The following is a 20,772-nucleotide window of genomic DNA, read 5'->3' as shown; positions in this document are numbered from 1 at the left end:
CTAGCCTCGTCCAGCTCAAACCAACCCACCAGAGACCGGTATCTTCTCCCATACAAAGCCTCATACGGAGCCATATGAATGCTCGATTGATAGTTGTTGTTGTAGTCGAACTCGGCAAGCAGCAGAAACTGATCCCAAGAACTCCCAAAATTTATGACACAAACGTGTAGCATATCCTCCAATATACGAATAGTGAGCTCAAACTATCCGTTCGTTTGAGGGTGGAATCCTGTACTCAACTCAACTTGGGTGCTTAACTCTCGCTGCATTGCCCTCCAAAATTGCGATGTAAACTGCGAACCCAGATCTAAAATGATGGACACCGAAACACCGTGAAGGCAAACAAGCTCGCGGCTGTATATCTCAGCCAACCGCTCCGAAAAATACGTAACCCCAACTAGAATGAAATGTGTGGACTGTCAACCGATCCATAAACACCCAAATAGCATCAAACTTCCTCGCAGTCTGTGGGCGCCAACTACAAAATGCATGGTGATAAGCTCTCATTTCCATTCCGAAATCTCAAGCCTCCGAAGCAATCCGTCTGGTCTCTGATGCTCATACTTCACCTGCTGACAATTTAGTCACCATCCAGCTGAACTGTGCTAAAGTCCAAAACATGAGACGGATGGCCGACATACTTTCGGAGCATAGAAACATAAAAAATGCTAGGTGAACAATCGATAAACTAGGCGGCAATGCAAGCTTGTAAGCCACTTCTCAAATACTCTCAAGCACCTCAAATGGTCAAATTTACTGAAGGATCAACTTGCCTTTCTTCCCGAACCTCATAACACCCTTCATGGGTGAAACCTTCTCTTCCACCATGTAAGCAATGTTGCGAACCTTTCAATCGGCATAACTCTTCTTTTTAGACTGCGCCGTGCGAAACTGATCCTGAATAAATTTAACCTTGTCCAAAGCATCCTGAACTAAGTCAGTACCCAATAGCATAGCCTCGTCCAGCTCAAACCAACCCACCAGAGACCGGTATCTTCTCCCATACAAAGCCTCATACAGAGCCATATGAATGCTCGATTGATAGTTATTATTGTAGTCAAACTCGGCAAGCAGCAGAAACTGATCCCAAGAACTCCCAGAATTTATGACACAAGCGTGTAGCATATCCTCTAATATACGAATAGTGCGCTCGAACTATCCGTTCGTTTGAGGGTGGAATCATGTACTCAACTCAACCTGGGTGCTTAACTCTCGCTGCATTGCCCTCCAAAATTGCGATGTAAACTGCGAACCAAGATCTAAAATGATGGACACCGACACACCGTGAAGGCAAACAATCTCACGGATGTATATCTCAGCCAACCGCTCCGAAGAATAAGTAACCCCAACTGGAATGAAATGCGTGGATTTGGTCAACCGATCCATAATCACCCAAATAGCATCAAACTTCCTCGAAGTCTATGGGCGCCCAACTACAAAATCCATGGTGATAATCTCTCATTTCCATTCCGGAATCTCAAGCCTCTGAAGCAATCCGTCCTGTCTCTGATGCTCATACTTCACCTGCTGATAATTTAGTCACCGAGCTACAAACCCCACTATGTCTTTCTTCATCCTCCTCCGCCAATAATGCTGCCTCAAGTCCTGATATATCTTTGTAGCACCCAGATGAATGGAATACTGCAAACCGTGGGCCTCCTCAAGAATCAGCTCACGTAGCCCATTCACATTGGGCACACAAATCCGACCCTACATCCGCAACACCCCATCATATCCAATAGTAACTTCCTTGGCATCACCGTGCTTAATCGTGTCCTTAAGGACAAGCAAATGGGGATCATCATACTGACGCTCTCTGATGCAATCATATATGGAAGACCAATAAACCACACAAGCTAGAACCCGACTGGGCTCCAAAATATCTAATCTCACGAACTGGTTGGCCAAGGCTTGAACATCAGCTGCAAGCCGTCTCTTACCAACAGGAATAAATGCAAGGCTACTAATACTCATCGCTTTTCTACTCAAGGCATCGACCACTACATTGGCCTTCCCGGGATGATACAAAATGGTAATATCATAGTCTTTTAGCAGCTCCAACCATCTCCGCTGCCTCAAATTTAGATCCTTCTCTTTGAACAAGTGTTGGAGACTCCGACAATCCATAAATACCTCACAAGACACACTATAGAGATAATGCCTCCAAATCTTCAATGCATGAACAATGTTTGCCAACTCCAAATCATGAACATGGTAGTTCTTCTCATGAGGCTTCAACTGGCGCGAAGCATAAGCATTAACTCTACCTTCCTACATCAAGACACACCCAACACCAATCCGAGAAGCATCACAATACACTGTATAAGAGCATAATGCTGAAGGCAAAACAAGAACTAGAGTTGTGGTCAAGGCAGTTTTGAGCTTCTGAAAGCTCTCCTCACACTCATCCGACAACCCGAATGGAACACCCTTCTGGGTCAACCTAGTCAAAGGCGCTGCAATGGACGAGAAACCCTCCACAAAGTGATGATATATCCAGCCAAGCCGAGAAAGCTCTGAATCTCAGTAGCTGAAGACGGTTTGGAACAACTCTGAACCGCCTCTATCATCTTTGGATCCACCTTAATCCCCCACTGAATACCACGTGCCCCAAGAACACCAACGAACTAAGCCAAAACTCACACCTGGAGAACTTGGCATAAAGATTCTCCTCCCTCAACCACCGTAGTACAATCCTCAAATGCTGGTCATGCTCCTCCGGGCTACGTGGGTACACCAAGATATCATCAATGAATACTGTGACAAACAAATCAGGATATGGCTGAAATACATTATTCATCAGATGCATGAATGTTGTTGGGGCATTAGTCAGCCCAAAAGACATCACAAGGAACTCATAGTGAACATAGCGGATCCTGAATGTCGTCTTTAGAATATCCGAGTACCGAATCTTCAACTGGTGATACCCAGAACTCAAATCAATCTTAGAGAACACCCTCGCTCCCTAAAGCTGGTCAAATATATCATCAATGCATAGCAAAGGATACTTGTTCTTGATTGTAACTTTGTTTAACTGCCTATAGTCGATGCACATCCGCATAGTACCATCCTTCTTCCTAACAAACAGAACCCGTGCACCCCAAGACCACACACTACACCTAATAAACCCCTTATCTAGAAGTTCCTGAAGCTGCTCTTTCAATTCCTTCAACTATGCTGGTGCCATACAATACAGAGGAATAGAAATGGGTTGAGTGCCCGGCACCAAGTCAATACAAAATCAATATCCCTGTTGGGTGGCATACTCGACAGGTCTGCAGAAAATATATCTGGAAATTCTCGCACTAACGGAACAAAATTAATAGCAGGGGTATCAGCACTAACATCCCTCACAAAGGCCAAATATGATAGACACCCCTTCCCAACCATCCATTTGGCTATCAAATATAAAATCACTCTGCTAGGAACATAATCTAGAGAACCTATCCCCTCGATCCCTGGCAACCTCAGCATCGCCAACGCCACAGTATTAGCGTGACAATCCAGAATAGCATGACATGGAGACCACAACCTGACCAGCCTCTTCCTCTAGGGTAACCTCTTGCTGGTTGGGCCCTACCCAAAGCTGGCTGGGCGGGTAGTGAAGTATCTGGTGCAGAAGTCAACGCCTGACCCCTCTACTAAATTGAACCTCCAAAGCGACGAGGACACTGTCTCCACACATGCCCAAACTCTCCGCACTCGAAGTAACTACTCGGTGGAGGTGGTGGGGATTGAATCGCGCCCCGAGTACCAGAATAACTGCTAGAAGGAGCTAGCATAGATGAACCCTGAACCGATTGAGCACGGGATGAACTATTAGCATGGAGAGCACTGAGAGATGACTGACCCAAACGAGCACTGCACGAACTATGGCTAGCTGATGCACCGCAATGTACCTGACGAGCCATTTGAGCGGGCCTACAAGGACGACCCCTGCTGTGGTAGGACTGCACCCAGAAGGAACACCACTGAAACTACCCGATCCACGAGGCTTCTTGGCCTCCTTCTCCTTATGCTCCAGACTATAGACCAACTCTAGCCGTCAAGCAATATCAACCACCTCGTTGAACCTAGCACCCGATGCATTCTCTCGAGTCATAATAAAATGCAACTGATATCTGAGGCCATCAATGAACCTCCTAATCTTCTCCCTCTCTGTGGGAACCAACCAAATATCGTGATGGACAAACTCATAAAATCTCATCTCATACTGGGTCACAGACATACCCTCCTGGCGTAGCTACTCAAACTACATACGCAACTCCTCTCTGCGAGTCGATGGCACAAAATTCTCCAAGAAAAGAACGGAGAACTCATGCCATGAAAGTGGTGCAGCATCGACTGGCCTGCTCCGCTCATGGGCCTCCCGCCATCTAAAGGCAGCCCCCCATAGTTGAAAAGTAGTAAAGGAGACTCCACTAGTCTCCAGAATACCCGTCGTGCGAAGGATCCGCTGGCACCTATCCAAGAAGTCTAGAGCATCCTCTGACTCAGCCCCACTGAATAATGGAGACCTGAGCCTCCCATACCTCTCTAGTCTCTTCTGCTCCTCATCACTCATAACAGGACCCACCTGGAGCAACTTTAACCGTCTAGGCTGGCAGACTCTACTAAACCTGCTCATGACTCGTAAGACCTATGTAACCTAGGCTCCGATACCAACTTATCACGACCCAAAACTCAACATGTCGTGATGATGCCTATTATGATACTAGGCAAGCCGACAACTCACATATACCAAGCTTTTTAAATTAAAAAAATACTGAAATAGGTTTAAATAAGTAAAAATATCATAAAACTGGATGAAAATACCACAATTCAATATAGAATTTCCCAAAACCCGGGTGTCACTAAGTACATGAGCATTTATACAATAACATAGTCTGATACACTGTCTAAGAAAGTAGAACAAAATAAGTAAAACTGAGAGATAGGGGAGGAGAAACAAGGTCTGCGGACGCCAAGGCATCTACCTCAAAAATCTCTGAACGACTGAAACTCCAAGACCAACAACCACCGTGCCCGGAAATACCTGGATATGCACACGAAGTGCAGGGGGTAGCGTCAGTACAACCAACTCAGTAAGTAACAAGTCTAACTTTTGGACTGAAAGCAGTGACGAGCGTAATAGGTACAATCCAAATATAGAAATACAGTACGAAAATGTAGAAATGCTTTCAAGTTCAATAGTTAAAGCTCAACAGGTAAAATATGCCAAGTGTAGCTGAAATTACTAATGATACGTCTCGATATTTACGTGTCAATTATGTATGCCAACCATAATGCAGAACAATGATGAAATCATATGCATACTCTCAGAGTATCAGAGTATCAGATCACTCAGTCCTCCCATTCCCTCAACCCTCACAGTCACTCATTCCTCACAGTCACCGAATCCTCACAATCACTCAATCCTCTCAATCGCTCAGCACTCGCGCTTGGCACTCGCACTTAGTAGGTACCTATGCTCACTATTGTTGGGTCAGACTCCGGAGATGCAGATCTTGCCCAAGCGCTATAATAAGCCAATCATGGCATGAATCAATAAAGCATGTTGCAGTGTGCAGCCCGATTCCATAAATATCCTCACAATCAGGCCCTCGGCCTCCCTCAGTCATCAATCTCTCCAGTCTCTCAGGCTCACAAGTATCATGATAATCAGCCCAAACAATGATGATATGATGTATCAATAAATGGCAACAGAGACTGAGATATGATATACAAATGATAGCTGTGACTGAGTACGTAATTACAAATTAAGCAAATAATTCAACATGCAACACGACCTCCGTGGGTCCCAACAGTACCAACATCTAACCTAAGCATGATTTCTAACATGAATCGTAGTTCCAATTTCATTAACACATGGGGAATACATGGAAGATAACAAGTTATATGACTACACAGTTCCACGGATTTGACCGAGTCACAATTCCTATGGTGCATACCCACACACCTGTCGCCTAGCATGTGCATCACCTCAACAACAATCACATAACATGTAATTCGAGGATTCATACCCTTAGAACTAAGTTTAGAAGTGTTACTTACCTCAAACCGTACAAGTCTCTCCAATAAGCCCTTGCCTCGCGAATCGGTCTACAAACTTCCTCGAATCTAGCCACAAACAATTCGATACAATCAACACGAGCTATAGGAATGTATTCCATATGAAAATGCTAAGTTCTTAATCAAAAGTCAAAAAGTCAACTCAAAACTCAACCCCGAGCCCACGTCTCAAATTCCAATAAAAGTTACAAACTCCGGAAGCCCATTCAACCACGAGTCCAACCATACCAAATTTATCAAATTTCGACACCAAATCGTCTCTCAAATCCCTAAATTTAACTCTCCAATCCTATCACGACCCGAAATTTCCCACCGACGGGACCGTGATGGCGCCTAATATTTCACTTGCTAGGCAAGCCAACGTTAGAGAATCATTAAACCAATTCCTTATTCCCATTCAGTAAATAGCAATAATTAACTAAGATGAAATATAATAAGTGTGGAATATTATAAAAGTGTATTAATTGCTACCACCCGGATCCGGAGTCACAATTCACGGGCATTCTAGAATTTACTACAAGTAATAGTCCGAAAGAAATACAATTGTCTGAATGAAAGAAAACAGTAGGACATAAAAGATAGACGGGGACTTCAAGGTCTGTGAACACTGACAGATCTACCTTGAGTCTCCAGACAGGGGACCAATAGCAAAATCTCGATCAACCTGAGCCGGTACCAAAATCTGCACAGAAAGTGCAGAGTGCAGCATCAGTACAACCGACCCCATGTACTGGTAAGTGTCTAGCCTAACCTCGACGAAGTAGTGACGAGGCTAGGACAAGACACCCACATATAACCTGAACAGTATAATCATGCTAGTGGCAACAACAGTAAATAAAGAAATAACACAAAAATAATGGGAAGGGGACATACAGTGGGGGAATACAATATAAAGAGTGAGAATAATAAAAAGACAGAATTAAACCGAAAATCCTTAAATGAATTGAGCAAATAAAACAGCAAAGGAAAACTGCACGGCATCACTCTTCGTGCTTTTTCTCTCAACCTCACCAAATAAATAAATAGAACGGCACGACATCACCCTTCGTGCATTAAACCTCTCATAATATATACGGCATCACCCTTCGTGCTTTATCACTCACAAATCATGGCACGACATCACCCTTCGTGCATTAACACTCACATATCACAGCACGACATCACCCTTCGTGCTTTACACTCTTCCTCACAATATAAATAATGCATGTACGACATCACCCTTCGTGCTTTACACTCCTCCTCACAAATCACAGAATCAATTACAACGGGTAGATAGGAGTATCACAAAGAAACCATTATTTTACCCATAATAAATAGCACAATGTAACCTCAACCTTGAATCAATATTCGAAAGTTACCAAATCTCAGTGAAACCGGATATAAGTCACCCAACATTTCAAATAACCCGCTAAGCATGGATAGTAGAATTTAAGGCAACAAAATAGACAAGAATAGAATTTCACTCGCAAGCTATGACTCGACAACGACGCATAGATGCTCGTCACCTCACCTATACATCAAATTTAACAATCAAACACGTAGGAAATAAACATATAATACATATTCCCTCAAGCCAAAGTTAGACACGACACTTACCTCGCTCTGAAGGCCACTTAATTCTCAATCACAGCTTTTCCTTTGGAATTCACCTCCAAATCACTCGTATCTATTCAAAAATGACTCAATAATATCAAATATTGCTAAAGAAATAAATTATATTGCATAAATTAAATTTCCTAAATTTTCCTCCAAAAAGTCAAAAAATAGACCCCGGGCCCGCTTGGTCAAAAACTGAGGTTCTGACCAAAATTCATTTACCCATTCACCCCCGAGCCCGAATATGTAATTAGTTTTGGAATCCGACCTCAAATTGAGGTCTAAATTCCCAAATCTCCTAAAATCCCTAGTTTCTACCCTTAAAGAACAAGATTTAGGCCTAGAAATCTAGTGGGTGTTGATGGAAATTGAAAGGAATGAGTTTAAGAATACGAACCTATGATTTGGTGTTGAATTCCCACTTCAAAAATCGCCCAAGGTTGAGTTCAAGTGAAGAAAATGTGAAATTTTGAGCAAATCCTGTCTTTGAAGTCTGTTTTAAAACACTGGACATGCCTTCATCGCGTTCGCGAGAGGCCTGTCACGATCGCGATGCACAGCGGCCTAAGGCCTTCGCGTTCACGAGTCTTTCTACGCATTCGTGTAAGGCAGCTCCCCCCAAGCCTTCGTGTTTGCGACCCAATGGATGCGATCGCGTAGAAGAACATGACCCCCTCCCCCAAGTCCCTTAAACTATCACGTTCGTGGGAGACTGATCGCGTTCGCGAAGGGTACCACCCCCAATGCTTCGCGTTCGTGACTAGTCCTTCGCGTTCGCGAAGAAGAAAATTCCCCTGCCCCCATTTTACCTTTCGCGTTTGCGACACTACCTACGCGAACGCGAAGAAGAGCACACCAGAACAACTGCTGCAACAAAATCTCAGATTTTCTAAGTGCAAATCACCCTGTAGCCTATTCGAAACTCACCCGAGCCCTCGGGGCTCCAAACCAAGCATGCGCACAAGTCTAACAACATCATACAGACTTGCTCGTGCGATCAAATCGCCAAAATAATACCAAAAACTACGGATTTAGCATCAAAATTAATGAAATTCTCAAGAACACTTAAAGTTACTATTTTCTCAACCGAAGGTCCGAATCACATCATTTAAACTCCGTTTCTCACCAAATTTCACAGACATAGTTTAGATATTATAACGGACCTGTATCGGGCTCGCTTCTACGGATCATTTAATTGCAAACGCGGTCCACCCGTTCCAACCCACTTTCGCATCTGCGGAACATGCTCCGCACCTGCGCTCCCTAGGCTCATTGCCAGACCTCGCACCTGCGACCCCTTTCTCTGTATTTGCGACCTCGCTGGTGCAGAAAAAACCATCGCACCTCCGATCGCTACCACCTCCTTCCAGGCTGCTTTTGCAATGCCTTCCATGCACCTGCAACCATGAACTTTGCAGGTGCGATCACACCAGTCCAGCACTCTTCAGCTATTTCTCAAGTCCAAAATTCTATCCGATAACCCTGTGAAATCCACCCGAGGCCCTTGGGACCTCAACAAAATATACCAACAAGTCCTAAAAGATGACACGAACTTAGTAGAGGCCTCAAATCACATCAAACAATATCAAAAGCACGAATCGCACCTCAATTCAACCTCAAATTTTGCACACCAGTCATAAATGACACAACAAACCTATTTCAACTTCCAGAACCAAAATTCGAGCCTAGAAATCCCAAAGTCAACTCTGGGTCAAACTTCTCAACTTCCCAAACTTCTAATTTTCCAACTTTCTCCATTTCAAGCCAAACTCTACTACGGACCACCAAATCACTATCCGGACACATTCCTAAGTCCAAGATCACCCTACGGAGCTATCGGAACCATCAAAACTCCATTCCGGAGTCGTTTACACATAAGTCAACATCCGGTCAACTCTTTTAAAAGTGTCCCAACTCTTTCTGAAACATCCCTGGAACCAAACCAACTACCCCGGCAAGTCACATAATAGCAATAGAGCAAATAATAAGTAGTAAATGGGGAAATGGGGCTATAACACTCAAACCGATCGGCTGAGTCATTACACCAACCATACTAGTTTCACTCAAATCCAAATCTAAATTGATGCTCAATACTCGAAAATTTACTTTATGAAATTTTAGACAAAAACCTCCCAATTTCTCTTTTAAAATCATCAACCAAATACGAAAAGCAAGGATAGATTCATGAAATATAATCAAAACCGAGTAGAGAACACTTACCTCAATCCATATGGTAAAAATTGCCTCCAGAATCATCTCAATCCAAGCTCCATAGCTCCAAATATGCAAAAATAGTCGAAACCTCCGAAATAGAGTACTTTATAATCACTGGACGAATTCATGAATTGTGATCACGGAAATACCATCGCGATCGCAAAGAAGAAAAATGCACTACCCCAGAAATACTCTACGCGATCGCGGAACAAGCTTCGCGATCGCGAAGCACAAAATGCATAGCCTCGAAAAGTCTCTACGCGAACGCAAATGAATATTCACAAACACGAAGAAGAAATACTCAGCTCCAGATATTCCCCTACGAGATCGCATCCTTATCTTCGCGATCGCGAAGAACAATCGAGGCATCAGAAACCAGCAGAAACTAGCCATGCAAATATAAAGAAAAGTAGTTCGAAATCAATCTGAATCATGCCCGAGTTCCTCGGGACCCCGTCCGAACATTCCAACAAGTCCCATAACATAACACAGACTTACTCGAGGCCTCAAAGAACGCATAACAATATTAAAATCATGAATCGCGCCTCAAATCAAACTTAGAGAACTTTTGAACTTTCAACTTCCATAGCTCGTGTCGAACTATATCAAATCAATTCGGAATGAACTCAAATTTTGCGCACAAGTCCCAAATGACATAACGAAGCTATTGAAATTCTCGGAACCACAATCTGAACCTTATATCATCAAAGTCAACTTCCGGTCAAACCTATGAACATTCCAAACCTTCAAATTTCTAACTTTCGCCAATTAGTGAAAAAACTTTCTAGAGATATCCAAATGCAAATCTGGGCATATGCCCAAGTCCAAAATCACTATCCGGACCTAATAGAACCATCAAAACTCCGATCCGAGGTCGAATACTAAAACTTCAAACTTGGTCAACTCTTCCAACTTAAAGCTTCAATCATGAAATTCATTCTTCCAAACTAATTCTGAAACACTTGAAAACCAAAACCGAAGATTCACACAAGTCATAATACATCATACAAAGCTACTCAATACTTCAAATGGCTAAACAAAATACAAATGCTCAAAACGACCGGTCGTGTCGTTACATTCTCCCCCACTTAAACATACATTCGTTCTTGAACGTGCCCAGAGTTGTTCTAAAGCCATCAAACCGCGGTGTAACCTTACCATGCCCATACTCGGGGGTGATCCCACGTGACCCTATTCCATGTAGGCCCGACAAAATAACATAACTGAAGATCATTACTTCAACCTTAGCCCGTAAATCTCAATCTAATTTCCAACATCCGAAATTTCCTACAAGACCCAAATCTCGCATTTACACACTGTATAAGTCTGAACAAGCTACATCAAGTCATATCCTTAACCCAAGATGTAATCACATGATATACCACACAACTCGCATACTCGTAGCAATAATTCTCGATCACAATAGCTGCTCAAAACAAACTCAATATCGGTAATAAACCTCATATCAAGTAAAATCTCAATCCAAACCTTCGTACCCTGCCAACGATGAAAGAAACATGCCGAAACTCATAACCACTTATCAGATCAACAGGTCATGGAGCCCTCTCTCATCCGACAATAACCCAAGCCCCAAATTCTAACCTGACCTACGATATTACTCTTCCAAACACATTGTAATCAAATTTGACAGCAATCACTTCAGGCCCAAAGACTTCATCTCATCAAATACAAGCTACTCTACTGACATACTACACCAATACTACCTATATCCACAAACCGTACAATCCGTGCACCAATACGCAATAATTCAAATGCACTCAAAGATAGAAAATGACTCAAATGAGAGAACCGTACTGCAAGCTCAACAAGTACAACCACAACGCAATGCTAAGAACACATCACACACAGTAGAACCAAAACACATGAATCTATCACAAAGGATCATATCCCATCATAACCCCACTGCAATACGTAACCCATCCAAACACCTCCATATGAAATACCTCGAGCCCCAATGCTCAAAATCAACAACCACAAGCAATTCGACATCAAGTACACAAGTGCATGACCATAACCATGGAGAAGAAATTACACAATATACCACGGCCCGGAAAGAACATAACCAAGGCAAAATTAACCATTCAACACCCCAATAAGCATCTCGCATGAATTCCGCTGCAAGGCCTAAATAGAACTGCATCATGTGTGCATATAACCAATAGATCACAATCCTTCGTGGCATAGAAGAGTAACACATAGAATATATCAGAACACTAACAAGCTCAACTCTAACCGAATGCCACACCCCTCAACACTAACAGTTCTGAGTCAATAGATCCGACCTGGTGTGGAATACACCTCCCTATTGGGCCTACCTAGTGTGGAGTAATGACGAGGTAAAGTCAAGACACCTACTAGACATAATAACATGTACCGGTATGAATATAAAACTAACATGGAACAATATAAAGCTAAACATGGTAAGAATGATCCTACAATATTTGCAATAGGAACTAGAATAAACGATTAACAACATGGAGCAACAGGTAATAACGCTGTAAAGCAAGCAGAATACAGTTAAATTCCGGTAAAACAAAGTAAGGGAAAAACAGGTAACAACCCAACAAATAACCGTTTTCACACAAGGTTTATACAAGGACTTCCCTGAGGTACCATACCTCATAATCACAAATCATGGGTCCCAAATCACGAACCCTAATCATTTGGCATCTTGTGCCCACATTACAAATCTCAACCGCACGGACAACTCACGTGCTGTAGGGACAACTCACGTGCCAATACCATTAATACCTCATATCTGCACGGACAACTCACGTGCTAAGAGAGTGACAATATCTCATATCCGTATGGATAACTCACATTCCAGCAATAACAATAACTCATAACCACATGGAAAACTCACGTACCAATAGTACAACTCTCACATAGAAGGCAACTATACAAGAATACATGTAAACGATCAATAGACATCAGGGTTCATCTTTTTAAACCGATATGAGTGATTAATTACGTGTATGCTTGTGCAAGTGTTCTATCACAACTCGAGTCAACAAGTAAGAGCAGAGACAACGTATGGCACATAGGAACAACACAACAAAACGTAAAATGCATGACTCACACAAGGTAGGCACACTATTACACATATATCATCAATAACATGCCCCCCCAGGCCATCACAAGTCATCATAAATCATCCTCGACATAGCCCCCTTATCTCACCACGTGCGCGAAAATAAAGTAAATTCCCGCCTTGTTTCGCCGCACGCGCATAATAATATTCTCACCTTGTCTCGCCACATGCGCAAACTCACACATATATAGCCCGCCTTGTCCTGCGTGTGCAAATAACAATAATAATAATAATAGCACGGACAACTCATGTGCGAACATCCCGACAATCCTCTCAACAATATCACGTGTGCCAAAAATATAACAACACAATATAACAACTCGCACCACATATGCCCATATGCAACAACATTTCCTTAAAACAATTTTAATACCACAACCACACATAACCCCCGACTCAACAACACTGAGTACAACAACAACAATAATAACACGAGAGTACGATAACTAAATCAACACAAGAATTACAAAACACAAAGAAACGGAAGAACGAGCTCATGAAAGACATGACAAGTAATAATAATTTCAAATAAGGATGACTCAACAATGAGAGAGATAGCGTGTAACAACGATATCAAGTAACAGTAACTCGATAATAGGAGAGATAACATGTAACAATGATTCCAAATAAGAATAACCTAACAATAAGAGAGATAACATGTAACAATGATTCAAAATAAGTACAACTCAACGATAAGAGAGATAACATGTAACAATGACTTTGAATAAGGATAAGTCAACAATGAAAGAGATAACAATAACTTCAATTAAGGATAATCAACTATAGAAGAGATAACATTGCAATAAAAGAGGTAACAACTTTAATTTAGGCATATACATGTATATTTGGCAATAAAGGATAGAACATGAACCAATCAACCTCAAATAATATACGTAAAGGTGAATTTAGCAATGGAGGATTTAACATGATAAGACAACTTTATTTTAATGTACATAAGAACCTAAGAGTCTAAGGCGGTCAAATTTGCACATATAAGCCGTGTACACACTCGTCACCTCGTGCACAAGTCTTTCACATAGTACAAATAGTACAAGCAAACCAATCCCTACGGGGTAGTTCCCCCACACGACGTTAGGTAAGGTACTTACTTCAAAAGCCTCAATCAATTCCTAAAAATAGCTTTTCCTTTACAATTCACATCCGCTCGGCATAAATCTAACCAAAATCGACTTAATAACATCAAATAATGCAAAAATAATAAATCAATTCCAATGAATAAAGCTACGATCTTTACACAATTGCTCAAAAGTCAATAAAAGTCAACTCGTGGCCCGCCCAGTCAAAGCCTAGGTGCAATGGTAGATTCCGACTACCCGTGACCCCACGAGTTCATATATGTAATTAGTTTCAAAATTCGGATCCAAATCAATTCTCAAAATTCAAATTCTTATTTTTCAAAAACTTGACAAAGTTTCACAAATTTTCACTTTGATTCACATGATTTTGATGTTAAAATCTAAGAGATATTGATGGAATACGATTAGAAATAAGAATCACTTACCCAAGATTTGTAGATGAAAATCCCTCTTCAAAATTGCCTCCTACTGAGTCTAGGGTTCAAAAATATGAAAATGAGACAAATATTCTAGTCCTTCAGCTTTTTGTCCAGTCGCATGTGTGGTAAATGCAACCTGGAGTTTGCAAATGCGAACCCTGCAAATGCGGAAAAACCATCGCAAAAGTGAAGTCCCTCACACCCCTATTGTCATCGGAAATGCGACCCCTATCGTCAATTGTAATTGCGAACGGTGGACTTTCGCAAAAGCGATCAAAGTGATCGCAAATGCGACCATAGCCTAGCCCAAGCCAGTATCGCAAATGAACTCCTCAGGCCGCGGTGCTCTTTGCAAATTCGATGAAGAAGCCCGCAAATGTGATAGTCACAAATGCGACATACTTATCGCAAATGCGAGATTTGAGCACCGCAAAAATCTGAACCTCCTATGAGCTCTCTGAAACGCGTCTGAAAATCACCCTAACCCTCGGGGCTCCAAACTAAACATCAACACAAGTCTAAAAACATAATACGAAGTCGCTCGTGCGATCAAATCATCAAAATAAAATCCGAAATCATGAATCTCAAAACACATGAATTCAACATGAAACTCAAGAACTTCTAAAATCACAACCGCACGTCTGATTCCTATCAAATCAACTCGAAATAACGCAAAACTTTGAAGATAAGTTCCAAATGATAAAACGGACCTATTCCAAGTCTCTAATCGTAAATCCAAACACGATAGCTATGATGTCAACCTACGGTCAAAGTTATCAAAATTCAAAGCATTTAAATTGTCAACCTTAGGCAAAATAACACAAATCAATCTACGGACCTCCGAAATCGATTCTGGGCATACGCCCAAGTACAAAATCACGATACGAACCTATTGGAACCAACAAAATACCGTTCCAGGGTCGTTTCTACAAAAGTCAAACCTCGGTCAACCTTTTAACTTAAGCTTCTAAAGTGAGAATCACTCATCCAAATTCATCCTGAAACATTAGAAAATCAAATCTGATCATGCACGCAAGTCATAATACACAATATGAAGCTACTCAATACCTCGAACCACTGAACGGAACCTTAAAGCTCAAAACGACCAATCGGGTTATTACATTAAATGCTCGGTAAAGGAAACAAAAAAGGGAATTTGAATGGAAAAAAAAATTTCTAAAGGCGAAAGAAAGTGTTGCAGATGATAAAAATTAAAGCGTATATTGCAACAACATGCTTGACAAATCATGCATATACATAACTCACCAAAAACCCCTTTCTATAATGTGATGAACCTGCAACATTCAATTATCAAGTATGACGAACAAATTAAAATGATAGTTAGATAATATGTGTTTAAATACATTCCTACAAACAATGGGGATCCAACTTAAAAACAAAGAAGTTTTCTTTTCCAAATTTAAATGAATGTTCTTGGATGAGATAATTTTTCAAATTTAAATTAAAATTCCCAAGTCAATGTAACCTTTTTATTTTTTAATACTGTTGACGCTACTCAATTAGAGCCGTCCAATTAATGAATTAACTTGAGATCTGGACGCACTAAAATACATGCTTGAAATTTCATCGAATTACGTCTCTAAAATTTTCAACAAGATCAATTATCAAAGGCATCTATATCATTTAGTTATATTGACAAGATCGGCATGTTAGCACATCCAATTTTGTTTGAATGAGATCAAACATACATAAAATAAACACAGCCACAACCAAGAATACCTAAATATTTGCTAACTAACCAACCAAAGAATTTCTTTTTCACTTCAAGTCTTTACACAAACATCAAACTTTAACTACTTTAGTTAAAGTATCAAGTATTGAAATAAGTGGCATGACATATAAAATGTACAAACTGGCTCTCTAAATACAAATGAGAAATATGAGGGTGACCAATGAGGAAACCAAAAAAAAGAAGGAAAAAGGAACTATTAAACTACTATTCTGTACCTCTCGAATTCAGTTTCTATGAATAGTACTTCCAAACGGCTCCATGAACATGATTCTTGCTAGAATCTACATGTGTGCGTGCCTATGTGATTCCTGTCCTCATTTACATGGTATTCAAATGACAACCTTTTTAATCAGGGGAGAACGATTTATTTTCATTGATGTGATTAGTTCTAACTTTGTTCTAGTTTCATTGTGTGTTTTTTGGGACCAGGCTCATAAGAATAAGAGGCGTCTACTATGTGATACTGTTAGAATACATGGGAACTGTAAAAGCTAACTCTTAAATTGTGATACATGCATGAAAAACTAGAAGAAATCAATAATTGATAAATAAGAAGACGTTACCCTAGAAAAGCTAATGATTAATCAACAAATTAAATGACAAAGTAATCATTCAATTCTCAAGAATAGTGGACCAGGAGTTATAATCATTATAATAAGATACATAAATTGTGTCTTCTCGTTACTTGGCCGTTATATTGTGGTACAAATTTATTATTTGTTGGGAGGTAAATTCACTTTTTAGTCCAAGGATATTTTAGGAGTGACTAGAGTTGTCAATACGGGTTGGTCCGGCCCAACGTAGCCCATCTCATACGGGCTTTGGCATTTGACAGATTGGGCTTGGCCGGTCCAATATTTCGATGGGTCTTAAAATGATCAGCCTACCCCAGCCCTACGTGGGTCACGGGCCCCCACGGGTCAACCCATCTTTTTAAAAAATTATTTTTAATATTTAAAAAAAATAAGTTTTAATATAAAATACAATATATATATATAGAGTCAAAAAACATACATGTTGGATAGAAAGTTTATGCACAACTTAATAACTTTTGATATTGTTCCAATAGATTACTATAAAACACAAAAAGGAGATAAATTTTAATTCATTAAAAGTCAATACTCAAAATAAACTACTCAAAAATATTTTCAAGGTGCTCATGGTATATTCAACACTAACAAATCATCTTTATCAAGCACATTTGAATTATCTTTTGAAACAAAGATGTCTTAATATCTTCATTTTCATCTATATCTATAATTATATGCAATGTTAATTAGTTAAACATTAAGAAATAACTAAAATTTAAGAACAAAACATTTTTTATATTCACATAAAAATATAATCAATTTGAGATTGGACTACTCTTCATGTTATTTTTAGTTTTCTATTTTAATTAAATACGTTATTAAGTACACGGGCTGGCCCAACCCAGCTTCAGTCAAGCCTCATGGGCCACGAGCTTACTTGGGTTGGGCTTAAAAGTCTTGTTTTTAAATGGACTCCAAAAATTTTAGCCCACCCCTATTAAATTACGGACTGGGCTGAGCCGGCCCTGCGGGCCAAGCACATATCGATGGCTCAAGGAGTGACATTTAATGGAAGGATAAATAGTTATTTAATTTTTAATGGATATTTTGGTAATTCAACTTTTGCTTTATGAGCTTCCTACTTCAAGTATAGTATAATAATAATAATAATATGATACTATTTACCCTAAAAATCGGATAACAATTGAATTTATACACAGTTTTAAGGATACGTGATATAACTTGATACGAATTAAGGAAACAGATTAGAATTGAAATTGACGATAAAAGAATAAATACAAACCACACAAATCGAATAGCCTTACACCAAACTGTATACTAAATCGAACAGCCTTGGCCCTCCAGTTCGATCATCCTTGAACCAAGAGATATTTCCACTGATGTATCAATAGAACAACAAGATGAATGAAAGCTAGAAAATGACAGTATATTGCTTTATGTTGCGTAATGTGTTCCCTGTTACAAATGATGAGACCTCCTTTATATGGTAGGGGAGTCCTACTCTTGATACAATTCTATACGAGGTAAAAATTCTCATCATTTGCTAATCAATCGGCCTATCCTTGATACGTGCCGAGATTTTGGCCGTGATCTACAACCGATCGCGGATATTTCCTCCTTCTGTTATTTGGCTGGGCAAATTTTCTTCGATCTCGTCTGATCTCGATTTTGTTAGATGACATGGTCTCGAGCTTAACAATATAACTTCACACCTCGGTTCGATATAATTCGAGGTCGAACTTTAACCTACCATATTTCAGTGTTGATTAGTCACACAAGAGGCGAAGTCGGTTTTGAGCGTATACAGATACGATGATTTACTACTTTTCCTACCTTTTTTAAGAAACTAAGCTCATATTAGTGCACCTCACCTAAGCATATTATAACAGAGTACCCTCTATGTTTAGCACATGGCTCCCTCTATGTTTAGCACATGGCCTTATTTTCATTTAAATTAATGTACAAAGCATCTTTTAAGTTTGGCCATGCCATTTGGGTTTTTAAGTTTTTTCATACAAAGGAAAGGAGAATTTTTTCGTTTTTTCCTAATGCACCACTAAAAATACATCACTACTCCCTTCTTACCGTATAATGGAATTGAAATGTAAAACACGCAAAGTCACAGGAGGTATCACTGCCAAACGGCTTGGTGGAGAAAACATCTTATATGCTACTCGATTATTAGTATGAACGACGTCAAATTCATGAATCATGACTATTGAATATTGTATACGGTCGAAACCTATTAGTCAGTCGTACGGACTGGTAGAGATGATAATACTTCGATCAAAGGGCTTAATGTCAGGTCGAGGTCTGAAGTAAGGACTTCATGCCTCTAGCTCTAAGACCGATCAATGATCAACTCGATATCATTATAGAGCCCATAACCAAATCGAACTACGAGGCGACGCGAAAATTATCAAAGATGCATAGACCGACTAACGCCCACCCCGAATATCAAGACTCCGAGTCAGGATCAAGCTCGAGTCAAGACCAATGGCTCGATCCAATATCGATTTCGAGTCAGTATCGAGCTCACAGACAAGGGTCGTTGCAACCGCACAAAGGGAGAGAATCCTGGCAGGAATTAGGGAAAAGACAATTCATCATGAGTTCTCCACTATATATTTTTTATTGTATATAAAGTACGATCCCTCTACTATAAAGAGGGGAGATTATTGTAAGCATGGACACATTCATACATGGTAACAAAAGTCTACTTCTCATATTGAAAGATCAACCTCTTGAGCCTGTTTTACTTTATCTCATTCATTCTTCTCATTCACTATTTTATCTCTCATTTCCATAGTCTAGAATATATGCATTTCTGTTTCTCTGTACGATTTGTGTCAAGTTATATTACACATCCTTAGAACTACTTATAAATTTAACTCTATCCGATTTTCTGAGTAAATAGTTTGGCGCCCACCGTGGGGCTAAGGATAACAGTGTTTATTTGATACAAATCTGTAACACACACTAGTTTACGCTCGTCTTTTGAGGGTGTCTCTAACTTTGAATTAGCAATGGCAAATACTCGATTAATGGCTTTACCTACCAACAACAAATCCGGCCTTCAAGACGAAACCAATAACTTAATGCCCAGGGCCGGAAGGCTGCTTATCGATGTCATTGAAGCTTGAGTCGAAGTACCTGAAGCTCGAGCCGAAGTACCGCTAGATGTCAACTCGCATGTGGCCTTTGACGCAAACCAACATTCCGAGCCTGAAAATAGCATTCATAGCGGTACTCGATCTACAGCCTGAGACTCCCATAACGTGGAGGAGAACAGAGTCAGCTTGCGTATCATCTTTGAAATGTTGCAAGACCAGCAGGTAACGATAGCTCAGTTGTAGAAACAAATCCAGCTACCAAGCAGACTGGAGCCCAGTCCACCTCAAGAAATTGCCCATCGAACGGAGCCAGCCGTAGTAAGGTCAAACGAGCAAGAATCGGGGACTACTCCCGAAATTGATAAAATACTTGAGGAGCTCACAAAGCGAATCGAAGCCAACGATAAAAAAGTAGAAATATATAATTCCAAGGTCGATCAAATCCCAGGGGCTCCGCCCATGTTAAAAGGGTTGGATTTTAAGAAATTCGTACAAAAGCCTTTTCCCTCGAGTGCAGCCCCAAAACTAATCCCCAAAAAATTTCGTATGCCCGAAATCCCCAAATATAACGGTACGACTGATCCCATAAAACACGTCGCCTCTTACACGTGTGCTATCAAGTGTAACGATTTGGAAGACGAGGAAATCGAATCCGTGTTATTGCAAAAATTCGGAGAGACCCTCTCGAATGGGGCAATGATTTGGTATCATAACCTGCCACCAAATTCCATCGATTCATTTGCCATGTTAGCGGATTCATTTGTAAAGGCACGCGCCGGTTCCATAAATGTTGCAACAAGGAAATCGGACCTTTTCAAAGTGAAACAAAGGGATAATGAAATGCT

The sequence above is a fragment of the Nicotiana tomentosiformis genome, chromosome 6 (genome assembly GCF_000390325.3).
Source record: "Nicotiana tomentosiformis chromosome 6, ASM39032v3, whole genome shotgun sequence".
Taxonomy (NCBI): Eukaryota; Viridiplantae; Streptophyta; class Magnoliopsida; order Solanales; family Solanaceae; genus Nicotiana; species Nicotiana tomentosiformis.
Note: the sequence above shows the minus strand (reverse complement) of the source record.